Source organism: Thermobia domestica, chromosome 6 (genome assembly GCF_964235325.1).
Source record: "Thermobia domestica chromosome 6, izTheDome1.hap1.1, whole genome shotgun sequence".
NCBI classification, from domain to species: Eukaryota; Metazoa; Arthropoda; class Insecta; order Zygentoma; family Lepismatidae; genus Thermobia; species Thermobia domestica.
The window spans coordinates 279,417-298,121 of NC_137459.1; positions in this window are offsets into that span (position 1 = coordinate 279,417).

An 18,705-nucleotide genomic window follows, 5' to 3' on the forward strand; every position below is an offset into this window, starting at 1 on the left:
ATTGTTTCTTTCTTACGTGTGTGTGCGTCTTCTTGCCTTAATGCATATAAATGTCGGGTTTTGAGAATGGACGGATTTATGGGTTGTTTGCTGTGGGGTGGATCTTCCGGGGGTTTGGAATACCCTTAAGTCAAGTGGGGGTTCCGGGAGTTTTCCCGCAGGAAATTGTTAATATGAAAACTCGGTTCTTCAGCATTTTCATGTATAATTTTCTATAATACAAGATAAGGGGATTTTTTTTTTCGGAAATTTGTTCGCAGGGAGTAAAGTATCTTCATGTCCCCCGATGTAACTACAGAGAAGCTCATATGAAGTTAGCCCCCCACTCATTTGTATGCAAACAGATTTTCACCAAATTTATCACATCGTTAGTGCACTTAAACTCACTAAGCACTAATATTAATGTTACCATATTTTGGGATTTATTCCAGATTTTTCGTGGGAAGCTAACTTCAGAAAAAAAATAAATTCTATACATATTGACGTAGAAACATTAGGTTAACGGCAATTGTTAGTGCATCGTTAGTGCACTTAAACGCACTAAGATCTAATGTTAGTGCTGTCATATTTTCGGATTTATTCAAGATTTTTGGTGGGGGCAAACTTCAGAAACATCAAATTCCATACAAACTGTTAGTGTTTCCTAGAACCACTTATGATGCACTAACGAATGCACTATTTTTTTTCGTTAGTGCTTGAAGTGGGGGCAAGTTCACGCTGACCTCCAAATATATTTCTCTTTTATCACCTACACTAATGAAGCACTAACGTTAGGGTTGGTGCACTTAACGATTGCATTAGAAGAGACCATTAGTGGTTTTGAATTTGACGGAAATTTGACGCAATTAAAATTTTCCATAAAATTATGTCAGTTTTGTAACAGGTAATTGGCCATAACTACAATAATAGTGAAGCACTAACGAAAGTGCTAGTGTTTTCTAGAAGCACTAACGACGCTCTAACGAATGGCAGTATCTTTTTCGTTGTTGTTTGAAGTGGGGGCTCCTAGTTCACTCTGGGCCTCAAAGGTATTCTAATTGTAGCGCCTGTACTAATGAAGCACTAACATTAGGTGTAGATGCACTAACAATACACTAACGATTGCTTTAGAAGATATCATTATTACTTTCGAATTTGGCGGAAATTTGATTCAATGAAAAATTTTCTATAAATTTCTTATGTGAGTTTCCTGACATGTAGTTGGCAATAGGTGCACTAAAAGTGAAGCAGTAACGAAGTTGTTAGTGTTTTAGAGAAGCACTAACGAATGCCACTATATTTTCGCTAGTGCTTAAAATGTGGGTCCGAAGTTCACGTTGGATCCCGAAAGTTTTTTTCACTTGTAACACCTACACTAATGAAGCATTAACGCTAGGTATTTGTGCTCTAAGAAGCACTTACGCTTCTTAGAGCATTAGTGTTTTTGAATGTGATGGTAATTTGACGCAATGAATAATTCTTCATGTATTTCTTATGGGAGTTTCGTGACTTATAATTGGCTATATCTACAATAATGTTGAAGCTTTAACAAAACTATTTGTGTCTTCTAGAAGTACTAATAATCTACTAACGGATAGCACTGATTTTTTTCGTTAGTTCTTATAGTGGGGGGTTAGTTCACGCTATTTCCCAAAGCTTTTTATTTATAGCACCTACAATAATGAAGCAGTAACGTTAGGTGTTGTTACACTCAGAAGCACTAACGATGCGCTAACGAATGGCACTATTTTTTCATTAGTGATTGAAGTGGCTGTGGCAATCTGAAATTGCCCCCGAAAAAATTATTACTTGTAGCACCTGCACTAATGAAGCAGTATGACGCACTAATGATAAATTTAGTGTCAATTGTTAGTGAATTGTCAGTGCTTCTTAGTGCATCAACGCCTAACTTTAGTGCTTCATTAGTATAGGTCCTACAAATAAAAACCTCTTGGGGGACCAAGTTCCCGCTGTCCCAGCCACTTCAAACACTAAGAAAAAATATGTGATTAGTTAGTGCTTCCTAGTCCACCAACACCTAACGTTAGTGCTTCATTAGTGTAGGTGCTACAACTAAAAAAAATCCTTTGCGGTCCAGCGTGACATTGGCTCCCACTTTAAGCATTAACGAAAAATAAGTGCCATTCATAGTTTCCTTAACGCTGAACTATTGATGTAGATATGGCCAATTACCAGTGCATGTCACGAAACTCCCATAAGAAATTCATGGGGAATTTTTCATTGCGTCAAATTTGCGCAAAAATCAAAAGCAGTAATGATCTCTTCTAGTGCAATCCCTAGTGCATCGTCAGTGCTTCTTAGTGCACCAACACCTAACGTTAGAGCTTCATTCAGCCTGAGCTTGGAACCCACCACTTCAAGCAATAACGAAAAAATACTATCAGTTTTGTTAGTGCTTTACTATTGGTATTTTTATGGTTAGTTACATGTCATGAAAATCAGATAAGAAATTTAATTTGAGTTTTTCACTGTGTCAAATTTCCGCCAAATTATAAACCATTAGTGATATCTTCTAGTGCAATCGTTAGTGGATCGTTAGTGCATCTTAGTGCACCAACTCCTAAGGTTAATGCTTCATTAGTGTATGTGCTACAAGTAAAATATCTTTGGAGGTCAGCGTGAACTTGCCCCCACTTCAACCACTAACAAAGTGTTTAGTGCATTCGTTAGTGCTTCAAGAAAACACTGACAGTTTGTATGGATTTTATTTCTGAAGTTGGCTGTTACCAAAAATCTAGAATAAATCCCAAAATATGGTAGCACTAACGTTAGTGCTTAGTGCGTTTAAGTGCACTAACGATTGCCGTTGACCCCATGTTTCTACCTCAACTTCCATGCAATTTGATACTTCTGAAGTTGACCTTACCAAAAATCTTGAATAAATCCCAAACTATAGTAGTGGTAACGTTAGTTCTTAATGCTTTTAAGTACGCTAACGATGCACTAACGTTTCCGTTAAGCACATTATTCTATATCAAACATGTAAGAAACTGTATCAGAAATACAAAATAAAATAAAAAAAGGCATAAGCCACTGAACTAATTTCTCTTATTCTAGCTTAATCATGAAAAATCTGAAAGGAAAATGGCGTCCATGAAGAGAATTTTTGAAGTTTGGGAACAATCGAAAGTAACTCGGGGCTAAATATAGTGACTATAGTGAGTGTGAAAGTAGTGAAATGCCATGGCCAGCCAAGAAAAAAAATCAAAATATTAGCACGGTGTTGCGGTAGATTGTCAATATAAAGGATGGAATTGTCATTTGCCATTTGTGGTTGTTTCTAAGTCAAATTTGGCATAAATTCTTTATCCAAAAGTGTACGGAAATACTTGACTGTGATTATATGACCTATTGGAACAGGGTGAAATAATATCACTCACTGAGAATCCAATAAGATAGCGTATAGCACCTCCTTACTCTATGTCATTTGACAAAATATTTTTTTGGGGGGAGGGAAGGGGTGAATTTTTCTATTTCCACTTTATCGACTGCATTTTTGTTTCTTGCTTGTATAATGGAATCTGTGATTCATCCATTGTCACAACACTTTCTGAGAAATTGTGCTCTCTCTCCTGAAGCGTGTGAATTTTCAACACATAATCGAATCCTTGCATCTTTCTAACCACCATTAAGCATTTGTGGAACCCAGCGAAAAGAAACTTTCCTTATCCCCAGTTCGTTTGTAATTATTCATTCTGCTATTCCCATTGATAGCCTTAGTGTATCACAAATTTCCTGCATGGTGACACGCCTATCTTCCATGATGAAATTTTCAACACGGGCAGTGTTAGCGTCAGTTGATGTCGTTTTCGGACGTGCAACTCTCCCCTCATCTTTCATACTATCGCCCTTTTTTGAATTCGGGAACCAATTCTTAATAGTGTTTTCTGCAAGAGCACTATCAACACACACACTTTTCAATTGGTAATAAATATTTGCTGCACAACGTACAGCTGCGGTAAGTAATTTCACAATTATCCACTGCTCTTCAACCGAAAATTCCATGTCCCTGGGCAATATTAGAAACACATCTTACTCGTTCAGGCACTTTGTTCAACTACCACCTACTAAACAAAACTTGCGGTGCTTAGAGACAGAATTCACGTGCGGACGTCTCCCTCTTAACACGGTTAACTTTTGTTGGCCCCTAGAATACATTAATTTTGTAGGGGAACATCTGCAGATCTTGCCTAAGAATACGCCAGGTGCTGGTCAACAGTCATTATTTCCCATAAACAAACGTCTCAACGATTTCTTCATTAGAGAGTCCATAACACCGCGACGATTGGCCTAGATGTTTCCAGGTGTGTAACCGCGAGGCTCGCTGCCTTCTTTTTTTTTTTTTTTTTTTTTTTTCCTGTCACATATCCCGTTTCACAGAATCGCTTTACAAACCTTTTGATTGCAGTTTTATCCGGAGCATATGAACGCTTATACTCCTTTCTGAACATTTTCTGCATGGTAGTTGGTGACTTCGTTTCTGTCCCATTGTTAAGAACTTACCATTTTGAAGTATGTATAGACTTCAAGTGTTGCCAGATATCAAAACAAACTTTGGATTCCAGTGCACATGGCAATATCACTGAAAGATCTCTGTTGTATTTCGTTCGATCATAGTAATAAATTGAGAAAGGAATAGAATGAATAAAATAAACAAAGTAATGAAATAAAGTGAATTGACTGAAACATTCCGTATAAAAAGCAGTGAAATCTGAAAGGTGCAGCTACGATCGTCAGCCTCAAAATGTTTTGAGACGGAGGATGGATGAGTCAAGTTCCTTGGCCACTGCATCTGAAACGAACACTGGAACTTGGTGCGAGGTGTCAAGGAAAATGATGTTAACAAGCCTTAGATATGTTGTTGGTGAGCGTAGTGAATTTTGGTGCCACCAACAGCATTAGGGCTGGAATGTCCTGATGGTGAAACTAGAAACAAAAATCTTGGTGTACTCGAAAATGTTAGACATCTCGCACAAAGTTGCAGTGTTCGTTTCAGAGGCAGTGGCCAAGGAACTTTGTTATCCAATCTCCATTTCAACACTTTCTGAGGCTGACGAACTTGCCTGCATTTTTCACCTCTCGTGTATTTGTACAGATTTCTGTACAGTTTGCGTCTATAAGCTTTAACTGCCCTCTGGTTACTATCGATGTAACTGCTTCATGGGTCTGTAGAGCAATGCTAATTATTCAAACTTAAGATAAAATATTGCCACATATGAAATTTTTGGTTCTCCATGAAGGGTATACCATTATAGAGCATTTTTGCTTTATTATGACTTGTTCAATAGTGCTCTGTAGTTCATGGGCGACATTTGTGTTCGTGTGTAAAATACGACATCCGATCCTAGTACACACGCTTCTGAGTCTGATCCTCAAACGTCTAAATGACAACGTTTGGCTTATTAAGCTAGAAATCCTACATTGTCCTGTTTGAGGCAGCTCTATATCAGGGACGGATCCAGGACGGACTTCTGAGGGGGCGGTGGGTTATATTACCGCTACTTAGAGCTACTTTTAAGAGCTACAAACTCTGGGATGGCTTTTATTTATACATAAAATAAGAAAGTTTCCTCTTCTGGGGAGGGGTGATCGGCGAGATTGCCCCCCTGGATCCGCCCCTGCTCTGTATACTCCCAACACCCACCGTACTCTTTAATACACACTTATACACAGTCGTTTAGATTAATTAAATAATCGAATTAACTATAATATTTCTTTTCGATACATAGAGTATATGAGACAGGATTGTTTGCTTTAAGTGGGATCTGAACCATTTGTTGATTTTCTTTCTGCGGCTTAGTACATCAGCTGGGAACTAACCAGGGACTACACGTGCTGGGAACAAAAAAGTTATCCACTTGGGTATGAAAGGGCACATACAGTCCTTTAGCATTGAAGCCTTCGGAGGAACAATGGCAGAATCTCTTAGAAAGCTGAAATAGTCAGTGGAACCTCGAGATACTGGTAAAGAAAAGGAATTTGTTTGTGCGAAGTTGAGTGGAACAACGAAGTGCATGAACAGAAAGTCCTAGTTTATTTGTAAACTAAGGTAAAATCTTTTAAATTACCTCTCTTGTCGTCCTAGGTGCGTATAAAACTACCTGAAGCTCTTTTAATTGACTTTTCTGCCGTTTTAGGTGGTTGCAAAATGAGCAAGAACCTTTCAAATCGCCTCTTCTGCCGTTCTAGGTGGGTGTAGAATGAACTAAAGCCTTTGAAATTGCCTTTTCTATACAATTTATTCAGAAGTGATTGTCTTGTTGTTCCTCCGGAGACCTTAATATTATAAAGTAATACGGATTCTATTTCTTAAGTAATAATATACCTCTTCATCAGGGACGTAGTATTTTCCTGTAACCAAAGATAAGAAAAGGATTTGGGGGACATAGAGCATATGTAACATTACTCTCTATTTGTCATGTAGGGAAACCTTCAACTGGCACATCCTCAAGAAAATTAACAGGAAACAAATGAAAGAATGGAAGGTGAATTGAAGTAATTTAGCCGAAGGATTCTAGAGAATATCACAATCACTTTTTTTCCTCATTTTTCCTTATTTAGTCCTACGAAAGACCATCTTAGTACGTAAGAGAAATTATATCGTTCAATAGTTACAATTTCATATCTTCAATGCACAGCTCGTTAATTCTTCTTTTTCTTTATATATGTTAGTAATAAACTTGTTGGTTCTTTTGAATAGTTGAGAAAAATTATAAATTCAATTTAACTGCAGACAACGCATATTCCAAGAAATAAAGAAATATTTAAATTGTATTTTATCACCTTCTCAAAAATTATAATTATTGTTTCTAAACCCAGTACTGGATGCGAAAAGTGATGTATGAAATTGTAAGAATCTAGTGAGCATCTGGAGAATTAAATTCACATTTAGCACAATAAGTGTTAGGTGTTTCTATTATCATGTGCACAAGCTAACACATCAGTTATAACATAACATGTCTTCAATTACTAAAATAATCTCGATCGTGGCCTAATATATTATCACTAATTATATACTGTAGTCATCGTAGGGGTGTACGCAGTCAGTTTATCTTGGGGGACACAAGACTTTTTCAGAGTGCCCAGCATTTAACATATTAAAAGCAAACCGATAATCCAGTTTCAGAATGTGAAAGCATTAATAACTCAACATGGATAGCTTTATTATTATTATTATTATTATTATTATTATTATTATTATTATTATTATTATTATTATTATTATTATTATTATTATTGCAAAGAAATAACACATTAGAAATAAGCTAAGTAGAAAGGCAACGTACAAGTAAGACACATTAATAATTCTATGATATATCACATTATTAATACGAGGAAGAACATATCATTAAACAAAAAATATTTATATTGTTGATCCAATAAGCAATATTGTTCATAAGCCTATGAAACGTAAAGTATCTATATTTATGGAAAACAGACAGCTTCACCTTATGTGCACAAAAATCACATTGGAATGCACTTCATCTCCTGAAACACCCGCACAAGACTAATGTATTCAGGCTTTACACAAAACACTCTGTATCATATCTTCGACTAAATTTTGTTGATAAAGGACGCAAAACCAATCTTGCTCATTGATTTCAAAAGCCATATTTGAAACACTGCGAATATGTTGCTCGGAGCATCGTGATTTGGATGTATCTACTTTCTAATACACTTTTTGGTATTAAGGTTTACTGAAGCACATGCAGACCTAGCTGCCGATTCAGAAAGATTAGATCTCTCCACACGTTTGGATACTCTTGATTGCCTTTGCCGTTATTCTTCAAGATGTGTTTTTGTAAGGACCTGTTCTTTGTGGTTGCATGTTGGTAGTTCTATTCCCTCCTGCTATTGGGCTGGACAGCCTCACTTTATATATATTTCAAAGCACTATTCATACACTCCGGAGACCATTTTCCATATTTCCATGTACCCACCTTGTGTTAATTGTAAAGAGAAAGAAACCAGGAAAAGCAATTCATCACGGGAGCCATGGTGCGACTTCGGACACACGGTAGTAGTGCAATTTGGGAAACTATACCATTTTTTTAAAAACAATATTGTTTACATACCCCACAAATTGAAAAAAGAATAACTTGAGTTTGTTACTATAATATTAATGGTATTTTGTTTATTACTACTTATTGGAACATAAGCTAATTCTCTTACCTTAATCCCGATTCTACTGTGAAATACCCCGAAAATTAGTAACGAAAACTTCAATTATATTGTACTGCAACTGCACACACACATAACTTACTGAACTCGCCACTTTACTCTGTAATTATGGAAATATGATTAAGTACTTAATTTAACTACCAGATTACTAGGACTCTTTTTAAACTAGGGGTGGTGTGATTTAGAAACCCGTGCGATATCGGGAACTCTCCCCTATACAGTATGGCGCTAAATTCGTTGTACAGAAGCAGAGGAGTGATTCCTGAGAGTAAAACAAACAAAAAAGTTCCAATTAACATAGGGCGGAAACCCCATCGTTTACGTGTTATAGGCTGTGAAAATCATGAAAAAATGAATTTTAAGGGTTCATAGCTCCAAAACTATGGGACCTACCTTGGTCGGGTCAAGACTTCACATAGGAACTAGTATGTGCCCTATCCAAAAATGCGTGTTTCGAAATCCTGAGGTGCTTCCACAATAATTTTTATAGAGGGAGTTTGACTACGGGCCTATGATATAAAGTACTCTCCAACTACGTATGTTTATAGGAACTTTTTTGTTTGTTTTACTCTCAGGAATTACTCCTTTGCTTTAGTACAACAAATTTAACGCCATACTGTATATAAAACTACATGAGCTGACATAAATTATTGAGCACTTCCTGTAGGGCTATAATGATTAAATTTGGGATTATTGTAGCTTTCAGGAACTAACCCACAGGAAAATTTCCAAAAACGAATATTTTTAATTTTTAGGGAGTCTAAAGAGGGGGTGAAGAATTTCCCCATGTTATTTAAATGGGCCTGTTTTACCTATTATTTCATGTTTTAGGTACTTGGAATTGGAATGAAAAATTGAAATTCGGTATGCTTGCACGGTTCCGTTAGCACTACCGAAGTAAATCAGTAACAAGAATTATCCCTTTCTGGTACCTGGGTTTTTGGGGTATTTTTTAGACTTTCAGTCAAGCAGCTACTGCATCGTCACTATTTACTCTAGGATCATGGTTCATACCTCATTCTCATTAGAATGGACCTGGCTTTCAAATGGTACTACTTGTATGCTCATACCATATACAAGGAGAGGGAAAATTGATGTCAAAGGGAAAATTTCGGGGAAAATTTTTTTCACACTTTGGGCCCCTCTGGAACGACTCTGTGTGAACGTAGAGATCTGAAAAAAAATTGATGCATAGCACTTAGTGGACTAAATGTGTGTGCCAAATTTCAAGTTTCTATCTTGAATAGTAAGGGCGGGAGAAATTTTATCAATAATTCCCACAATGCCCCAAATTACCGCGAAACGCCATGATCTCAGGTTAAAAAAAAAAAAATCCTGAGACATATCTATTTACCCTAGGACCATAATCCGCCAATCACTCTCTTTAGAATAGAACTGCCTTTCAGGCGGCACCATTCACATGTCTCCATCATGTATCTAAGGCGGGAAAATCCCGAAAAAAGGGATTTTTTGGTCTAAATATCCCTTTTTTCAACTTTTAGCCCCTCTGGACCCTCCCTTTTGTAACGCAGAAATGTGAAAAAATCTGTTAAATACTACTCGGTGGACTGAATGTTTGTACGCAATTTCAATCTTCTAGGTGCAAAAATAAGCACACCAAAAAAAAAAAAAAATACTGAAAATGTCCCATATTCCCGTATACAGAAGGATATTTTGTAAAAATTCGCTGAGACATCCCTAATTACCCTAGGACCATAATCCGCCAATCACTCTCTTTAGAATAGAACTGCCTTTCAGGCGGCACCATTCACATGTCTCCATCATGTATCTAAGGCGGGAAAATCCCGAAGAAAGGGATTTTTTGGTAAAAATATCCATTTTTTCAACTTTTTTCCCCTCTGGATCCCCCGTGTTTTAACGCAGAAATCTGAAAAAAAATCTGCTAAATACTGCTCGGAGGACTAAATGTTTGTGCAAAATTTTAATCTTCTACGTGCAAAAATAAGCCCGCCAAAAAATGAACATAGGCTTAATAAAATAAAATATATATTTTAGAATTATGACCTCCTATGTCTCGACGCAAGAAGGTGTGAAACCATACGTAATGTTTTCTACAATGCCTCTGGACTTGGAAAAGAAAAAAAAAAACGAACGAAAAAGCTCAAATAGGAGAGTTATAACGCAATGTACCATGAAACACCCGTGTGGTACAAATTGAACCGTAAGTACCCCAAAGGGATTATAAAAATGACCAAAAAATGCATCAAAAGATTGCGATCTTGGCCAATATTTAGCTTTTGGATCAGGGGCCACAAAAGTTTGAAACGGCCCTTGAATCCAGTTTTCGTATGTTTTACAGTATAAGGACATCATACTGAGTTAACTGATAGTTTGAGTTTGGCTACAATGTATGTAGTTCTCCAGATGTAGGGCGCAAAAAATATTTGATTGATAGAAATATATTGAATTTTGTGGATCAGAGGCCACAAAACTTTTGACCGGCACCTAAATCAAGTTTTCATATTTTTAACGGAATAAGCACTTGTAACCTGCCAGCCCCACCAACTGTTTTACATATCAAAATGTAAATATAGTAATTTACATATATAATTTAATTTAATTTGAAAGCCAGATTAAGTAGTAATTTTAGTCATATTAGGATTAATTCAGATATAAATAGGTATAAATGGAAGTATTTATATACAAAATGATATTCATATTATAGTTTAAACGTACTACTAAAAAAAAATATCTGTCTAAAAAGCACTCAGCTTCACAAAATTTCAACTTTAGCATCACACAACAGGAAAATTCGAGAAGCTAAGAGTTCAATAACCTTTGAGCTAACATAGTTGCTAACCTAAAGTAAGGGGCATGTCCAAAAACAAGCAGGTTTATAAAGTATATTCTATAAGGAACAGAAATCAGAGAAATAAAATGAAGTTAGAAGCATTGACTAGCAACTATTGTTACTTCCAAACTCAACTCTATTGTTTGCGGGTACACACTTTAATGCTAAATTTTTGTGACAATAAGTGTGAAAAATCCAATTTGACCTGTATTTTCACACCTCTGAGGAAAACCGTTAGACTAGTAAGCGAGTCTGACCGAGAAAAAAGAAAGAAAACATAGTATTTATGTCAGGGGTACCAGATTTAAAGCGTATATTATTAATATGTAATATTTAATATTAAAATGTTCTTGGAAATTCCGATACCAGTAAAGAACAATGTTTTACGCGACCCTGCATCGTATTTTGTTTCCCACATGCTTCCAATTCACTCAAAAAGATTTTTCTCAGCCACTCCTGGAGGGTGTCGAGTGGTATGTCTGGAGGGGGGAGCTAGCAGACAACTCACCACCAAGACGGATTTTTTTTGTTTATCTAGCATCTGAAAGGATGACAGCTCCACAAATTTTTTAAAAATATGTAAAACAATTATGTATCATGTTGTATTTAGGGTTATTGTTTGTCCTATATAAAGGTTTAATCTCAATTTATTCATATTTTGATAATGTAAACAATAGTGCAGACGAATTCTTTCTCAACCCGCCACCTGAGCGCAGTTTTGAATTCGGCCACCAGAGGCGTCACCCATCAGAGGCAAAAGGTTTCTGCTTCTACTTGTCCTAACTGTATCCACGCCCTATAATAAAAATAAACAAGTTGAAAAAAACTATGATCCGAAGTAATTAAAATAATGTTTGGTATAAAAGACATACTGGGAGTGTGTGGATAAACTCTAAGTGTACGTATAGATACATAAAGTAGAGTGACAATAAGTAAATTTTTAATTATTTACAAAATTTGTCAAAATGTCGCCGGCTCAACGCGGGTGGCACATCACAAAGGGGATCAGGTCAACAACCCCAAAAACAATGAAGGTAGAGGGAGTCTACAACTATTGAGAGACAACCGGCGGAAGAAAAAATAGAGAACCAGAGGGAGAGGACAGTTAGTTCGTGGTTAACCGCAAGTTCGTCAACTTCAATAGAGTTTTCTTCTTTCGGAAACGGTGATCAGTTTATTGTTAAGTTGTGATGCAGGCATGGACAATTAATGGACCCTGGTCCAGAGATTAATAGAGATAGTTGTGAAGGCTCGTTGAAATTGAACAAAGAGATATTACTTGTGGAAGTTTAAAAAAAAAAAAAAAAGTATAAAATAATTTTGGATTTGTGTTGAGTGATAGTGCGAGTAACTGTGCTACCGAACAAAGTCGTGTGTGTTCAGTGAAAACTATGCGTACATAATTATCTATAAATAAATAAATAAATAAATAATGTTAGAAGTTATTAGCTACGCTAATAAAGAAAATGTGGAATCGTGAAAAAAAAAACTAATGCCCAATTGACCTGCATCAGAAAAATTTTTCCTTGAGAGACAGTGTAAAGTAGGCAACGTATGGATCACAAAAGTTCTTTACTTCTCTCATAAAGCCTATCTCGGTGACCAAGTTCCAGAATCCCAAATTCCTAAATCAAGGCAAGAAGGACTTTGTCAGAAGCCTTGTTGTGGAGGAACAGAACATATTCACCACCCATCGACAGGAGAGCGGTCGGAACACTAACGGAAGCAGAAGAAGATATGAGAAGACTATCCCAGAATTGAAAAAAAAAGAAGAGGAATACTCATAGTGAGAAGTGAAAGAAAAGGGACAAATCTTATAGAGACATTCCCCTAAACAAACAAAAAGAGAAAGAAAGGACTTTACCGAAAAATTAAAATCCCTACATTGAATCGATCGATTCTACATATATATATAGTTTTATATTAATTGTGTCTGTGTAAAAAAAAGTGTATAGTGCTAGTGAAGTAGTGAAATAAATCTGTCTTGTGATAATCCGATCTTGGAGCTATGTTCTTTTAGATGCTTACAACCATCCTGGAGGCAGAGGTGAGTACATTTGCATGTTTGCTAATCTCTTTCAGGTGTGCCGCTAGGCCGGGTCCAAAAGAGGCTGTGAACACTCTTTCCCAGTCCTCATTTAAAATTTTATCTGATGGTAAAGATTCTCTGGCAACAAGATGGCAGGAGGAAGTGTTATAATGGCCATACCAGAGAAAGTCGTCCAAGGGGCAAGGCGACTATAAACTTTGAACTCACGTGGGAGGAGGATATTAATTTCTAAAAAAAAAAAAAAAAAAGTTTGTTTAATTTTCATAAATCATTTTGGCTTAATTGCATAGTTTCTATTCGTATAAATCCTAATTATAACCTTGTTAATATTTTAATCGCATTAGATAAATGTATTACAAGTCTCAGAATGTCCTCCACCCATCTCTCATGTGCTGGAAATTTGAGAGTATTTTCCTTGTGATGACTTTAAGTAACTACTTAACGACGACCATCCAGCTCTGAACATGAGAGAGCCCTTTACATGGGGATTATCCAGAGTGATGCCCTTAACAATTTGGCGCCTAGCTAAAGTGCTATTCCCATACTAGCTTTAGGCTGCTGGGAAATTTATCATCAGATAAAAAGTTATCTTGTAAAATTTCGCGGATATATGAAATATTTTGTGTTCCCCAAAATTTCCAAGAACATTTTAGTATCCTTTTGAAAAGTTCAAAATGGTGTGTGTTAAAACGAAATCTTATTGTTACATATGTGCCTAATTTGTGTTTTCAATTTGTGTCTTAAATAGAGTTCAAGGGGGGCATTAAATTTTAGAATTTTAAATTTAGAGAATTTATAATATTTAGAGATAATTTCAATTTTAGAGATATTAGCAAATTTATGGTTATCACACGTAGCCAATTACGGAAAATGGATCAGAATCTGCTACATTTTCAACACGCGCAACCGCGAAGTCCAGAATTAGAAGGAAGTTTAGGAGATAGGGAGGATAACCAAGAAAATAATGTTAGTAAGGGAGGTAATAATGAAGAGATTGAGAGTAACACGAGTAATCCCACTTCCAAACCGGGAGATGAACAAAATGGAGGGTACAGTCAGGTGTTAGCATTCTTGAAAGAAATGCAGAACTCTCAAAAGGAATTTGAATCTCGTATGGTAAACGCGCACTTAGAATTACAAAAATCACAGACAGAAATGCAGAATTTCTTGTGTAAAGAATTTGAGTCGCGGATGCTAAAATCTCAAGAATTATTGTCTAGTAAAATTGATAAAACAAATTTAGAAATTCAAAACACGCGTAAAGATTTAGAGAATGCGCAGAGAGCTCTTGAAAATAGACTAGGTGAGGCATTAGAAAATTCAAAACAAGAATTCCAAGAAAATTTAGAAACCACCGTCAGACAATTGAACCAATCGTTAGGAGATATGAACCGGAAGTTAGAGGCGACCGAAGATTCAATCGAACAGACTAGAACGGATCTTAGTGTCAAATTAGTAAGTTTAGAAGAGAAACAAGAAAATATACAGGGTCAGGTAGACCAAACAAGGGTAGAAGTAGCAGAAAGAATACAGGAAGTAGTTGTAGAACAGGCTGGATTAAGAGAGGAAGTTAGGAGAGAAATTCATGAATTAGATGATTCCATGAAGCGTTTAAAGGAAACATTAAGAAAAGAAACAGAAGAAATGATAAATACAAAAATCGGCGTAGTAAACAATCAAGAGAGTAGACAGACCGGAGAATTACAATTACCAGTAATTCATGAAATTTCTTCGTGTATACCCACTGCTCCTCATGACGCTTTTCCTCCGCCTGTGAGTCCGCAACCCGCTTCACAGATCACACGGACTGATAGCCAAATGTCTCAGTTAACCTCTGCTATGAATTCTTTCATTCACCGTGATCTGAATTTACCAGTTTACAATGGAATGGAAGATGAGACACAAACTTTCAACTTTTTGACTGACCTAGATAATTATTTTGAACTGACTGGTGTAAGTAACGAATCACGCTTATCTTTCATTCCCAGAACATTGAAGGGGTCCGCTAGTCATTGGTATAAGGTAATGAAACCAAAAATTTCTTCCTACTCGGAGTTTGTTGAGGCATTTAGGTCCAATTACTTGAGCCGAGAGCGACTGGCAACCCTGCGTGCTAATATCCTTACCAGTCGGTATGATGTAAAATTACACAAGAGCATGTGTGAATATTTACTAGAAATTTTACACCAAAACTCGATTCTTTCACCCCCATTAGACGAAGAAACTTTGCTTAAAGTGATCCCACGCCAGCTTCCGTTATGGGCCTATCGAATAATTATCGCCTCTAAACCGCAGTCGATAGCTAATCTATTGGAGATTGTAAAAGAAATTCAGGCCACGAACCGAGTACCAGAAAATTTCCCGCAAAGAAGAAGCATCAATGTGATGGAAGTCTCAAATGAGCAAAGACATTCAAATGCAGTGAGACGGGGAGGAAGAACGGGAAATAACACACAAGACCCATATCCTCGGAACAATAGAAGGAATGCGAGACGCAACTCAAATACAAATATGGGAAGTGGCCCTGGGAACCGTTCACGAAACAGGAACGGTGATTCACCCCAAAACAATAATGAAAACAACACCTACAGGCGGCAGAGTACAAGGCCACAGCGAGGTGCTTATGTAGGTCAAGGGGGGAATCGTTTTAGAAGGAATAACAACCACCACGATTACAACGACAATGAGCAGATTCAAGTTCTAGAGTTGAATGACCCCTCACCTGCGGAGAGAAATAGTAACACTCAGGCAAATAATACAAATGCTAGAGAACGTACCTCGCATGTGCCATGAGGATTTGTTGCACACACTGAGGGAAGCTCTGATATAAACATCTTGAGTACCGCATCTTGTATTTCACCAACAAATTCTACCCAGTGTGTGCTAATTTGTAATAATAGTAGTAATAGTAATTCTGCAGAAGAAGAAGAGAAAGAAACCCAGGTCAAAGTAGTAGAATATCGTGAAAAGAGGGAAATAGAAAATTGTAATATTTGTGAAAATATTGTAAAAACAAAACATTTCAACACCCTTCCAGATACAGATACACTCACATTAATGTTAAAGAATGGAAAAAGGGTCCCTCTAGACAAGCTAAAATTTCAACAAGCTAATGCAATTTTTGATCAATTATTAGAAACGAAAGATGATCCTGTAGTGAAAAATAATATTATCACCTTACCAGAAATTCAAGTAAGTATTTTTGCACGTCCTGTAAATGCGTTACTCGATTCTGGCAGTTCCATTTCTGCTTTGAGCTTAGAATTGTGGGAAACGGTGAAATCATCTCACCCCACACCAGCTTTTTTAAGAGTAAGTAATATGAAGTTTACCTCTGCATTTGGAAAACGGGTTGCAGAAGTCCAGGGGCAGACGATGTTACAAATTGTCATTAGTGGGAAAACCTTTAATACAGTGGGTATTATAGTACGCGGGCTGAATCGTGATTTAATTTTAGGTTTTCAGTTCTTTTCTGAAACTGGCGCAATTTTAGATTATTCAAAGAGTCTGCTAACTCTTCAGAAGCCACACGAAGTACAAATTAAGTTTCGAGACATCGAGATTAATGAGACAGACTTAGTGTTGAGAAGCTTAGAAGAAATGCTTCATTGCGGGGATTTAAGTAAAAGTTACGGTGAAAGTAGGTGTGGACCGGAAGTGTCCATCACTTTTCGTCAGGTAGAATTGTGTGAGTTTAGGGAAAAAATCCCATGCATAGGGTGGATAAGAGGAAGTACCCCACCCCTACCGAATTAGAGAATGTAGTTCTATCCCCTGCAGACTGGCTTCAAGTAGAAACTAAAGCCACAGCCAGCGAGATAAAGGAACATGTTAATCAGTATGAAGAATTGGACATTAGGCAGAAGAATAAGTTAGTAAACTTATTAATGAAACATCGAGATATGTTTGACGAAAGGCCTGGTACTATTAAGAATTATGAACATACAATAGAGGTCACCGACTCCAGCCCTTTTAGATCGAAAATGTATGCTTTTCCCACCAAATTTCAAAATCTCATTAAAAATGAACTCAACCGATGGATCGCGTTTGATGTGATTACTAAAAAGAAATCTGAATATAGCCAGCCCTTGGTAGCTGTATTAAAACCGAACGGTAAAGTCCGGCTTTGTTTGGACGCTAGAAAACTGAACACAGTGATTCGGGGAGAGACCGATCAACCGATCCCACCCATAGACATGTTAAAGACGTTAAGTGGCATGAAATATTATACAAAACTAGACATAGTGGAATTTTTCATTCATGTGAACGTGAGAGAAGAAGATCAAAAGTTCTTAGGCTTTGTATATGAGGGTATTTCGTATTGTTTTAAGAAATTGCCTTTCGGCACAAAAACTAGTTTGTCATCCTGCATAAGAGCGCTTGATAATATTCTGGGGGATCAAGTGAGACCCTTCTGTAATAGTTATGTCGACGACCTGGTAATATCTAGCCCTAGTTTTGAGGAGCATATAAACCATTTAGACAAGGTCTTAACATTATTAAAGGAAGGAGGAGTAACACTGAGATTGCGAAAATGTGAATTCGCAAGAACTAAAATTAAAATTCTTGGGTACGAACTTTCACAGGAAGGAATAGGAAAAGACAAAGAAAAAATTCAAAAAGTAATGGAATTTCGAGCACCCCGGAATGTTAAGGAAGTAAGGAGTTTAATTGGATACTTAAGTTACTACCGGTGTTTCAGCAACAAGTACTCAGATGTCCTGTTCCCACTTTTTCAGTTATTGAAGAAAAATGTGAAATTTAAATGGACAAGTGAACACCAAGCAGCGCTAGATATAATTAAGGAAATTTTCCAGGAGGAAGTAGTTCTTAAGAAACCACTTCCGGATAAAGAAGTAATTCTGGAAGTCGATGCCAGTGACCGAGCGTGTTCAAGTTTAGTGTATCAAATAGATGACCAGGGGGACAAACGGATCATTGGAATGTCCTCTCGAGTTTTCTCAGGTCCTCAGAAGAACTACACCACGACCGAAAAGGAAATGGCTGCACTAATAGAGGGCGTAACCAAGTTCAAACAATATTTGGTAGGAAGAAAGTTCCGAATTCGCTCAGATCACCAATCTCTGAAATTCATATTGTTATGCCGACTCACGAGTCAGAGATTGGTTCGGTGGGCATTATCGTTGGCAAACCTGAATTTCACGTTTGAATACGTCCCATCAAAAGAAAATATGGCTGATTTTCATTCGAGGTACCCACCCGGCGAAAATTCCAATTTCGAAATCGACGCGAAACCCACACTGAAAGAATCTCTTATGGGAATCTTAGAAGAAATACCATGCGAATTACGAAGCCTCATAACTATGTTGCCTGAACTCCAAACCTCAGATTATTTCTTTGGACCACTAAAGAAAAAGGTTGAGAACCATGAAAACTCTCCAAAAATCTCGGGAAAGAACCATAAATATGAAATATTGAATGGCCGACTTTGCAAAAGAGACAGCATGGGAGTGAGAATCTGTGTACCTGCCGTGATGGTAAAACCCCTCTTGAGTTACTATCATGAGCAAAATGGTCATATGTCAGCAAGCAAATTAGTGCCACAGTTGTCAGAATGCTATTTCTGGCCGAAAATGAAGCAAAACATTAGAAAATATTGTGGGTCATGTCATTTATGTCAAGTCACCAATCCACCAAACTG